At 41.7% G+C, this 1,625-nt stretch overlaps 1 protein-coding gene across 1 annotated transcript in view; it reads left to right on the top strand.

Annotated features, from left to right (window-relative positions):
- The window catches only part of MCF2L2 (MCF.2 cell line derived transforming sequence-like 2), a 302,889-nt gene that overhangs the window by 233,559 nt on the left and 67,705 nt on the right, over positions 1-1,625 (top strand). The window lies entirely within an intron of this gene.

A 1,625-nucleotide genomic window follows, 5' to 3' on the forward strand; every position in this document is an offset into this window, starting at 1 on the left:
TAGATTTCTTGCTTCTGCCACAAATTCCCCCAGCTGTGAGCCTTCCAACCTTCTAAGTATTCCTTTATATGTGGTTCAGAGTTCTGGGACCATCCCCTGAACCTGCTTGGTCGGGTATTCTGTGTTGTTGTTGGCGGAGCTCTCTGCTATACATCCACCCGATCCGCCATCTTGTTTGTTCTCCTAGAATAAATTTAGACAAGAGTCTGCTGTCTCTTACCAGGAACTGAAGCTGTTTCTTATGAGGGAGAAGGTGAGAATTCCCCCAGCACATTTTTGAGTGGAGGCAGCCTGAGCTGTTTCATTCATCAACCCTGTCACTTAGATCTCTGAAACCAAAGATGCTAATACCCAGAGATCCAGCAGAGATTGTGAAAATGCACACCCTTTTCAAATACAGCATGCTGGAGATGACAAAGAGACAGGGCTACACAGGGAGTAGCAAAGAGCTATTCCTTCTTGTAGAATTGAAATGTTTAAACACATATACACACAAAAAGAAACCAGGACTTTTTGGTTTCTATTTACAAAGTAACAGATAAATATTCCATGTGGGTGGTGGTTGTTACATGCCGTTAAGTCAGTTGGTTCTGACTCATAGTGAGCCTGTATAGGGTTTCTGAGAAGCTGTTGGAGGAATTCCAGTTTGTTGTTGTTAAGTGCCGTCAAGTAGATTCTGACCCATAGCAACCCTGTATAGGATTTCCAAGAAGCAGCTGGTAAGCTTGAACTGCCGACCTTGCAGTTCAAACAGCCTTGCAGCCTGGCACATTAACCCATAGCACCACACCAGGACTCCTTCATATAGGTAAACCCTAAGGTTAGTAGTCCAGTGCTTATCTTATAGCACTACACCAGGACTCCTTCATGTAGCTAGCAGCAAAATAAAATGCCGAAACCACAGCAAATGCCTCTCAAGTGTTCATAATTGAGCATTGGTCTCTTTAATGAGCAGTTACTAATTTTCTACCTGATGTCTGGTATCTGGGAGATGGAGATGCTTTGGCTTACCTCTTTGGCATCTTTAACACTTGTGGAATGTGGGGAGGGTTGGAGAGGAAGAGAAGAAAATAAGGACAGAGCTGGGGGTAGATTCAATGTGGCAAATATGACTTTCCTGATGTAAATCATTAAACCTCTGCACAGCAGCCCATTCTTTGCTTCTGTGGGAGCTTACAAGTATTCACCTCTGAGGTAGCGCAAAGTATAATTTTACTCATAGGAATAAGACTTCTACCTTAAATATAGAAATTTGATACTCAGATTGTTCTTTGCAATACTCTTCCCTTTGGAGTTAGTTGCATGTTAAGCAGAGAGAAGCCTATTTCAAAAGGCTGGTTTTCTTTGTGTTTTAAAAAAAGCCAAGTTTTTTTTATATAGCAGACATATAATGTTCATGATTTTATGAACTTCTTTTTTTTATTAGTACACTGATTTTTTTTGTTTTGTCTTCTTTCTGAAAACTCGCTATGAGTCAGAACCGACTTGACTGCCCTTAGCAAAAGAAGATTTGGTAGACAGTCCCTGGGTGGCAAAAACTGTTGAGCCCAACTATTAGGCCAAAGGTGGACAGTTTGAAAACAGCTAGTGGGTCACCATAAGAAAGGTCTGGCGATCTGCTTCCT

This window comes from Chrysochloris asiatica, unplaced genomic scaffold (assembly GCF_000296735.1).
Source record: "Chrysochloris asiatica unplaced genomic scaffold, ChrAsi1.0 scaffold00135, whole genome shotgun sequence".
In the NCBI taxonomy this organism is placed as follows: Eukaryota; Metazoa; Chordata; class Mammalia; order Afrosoricida; family Chrysochloridae; genus Chrysochloris; species Chrysochloris asiatica.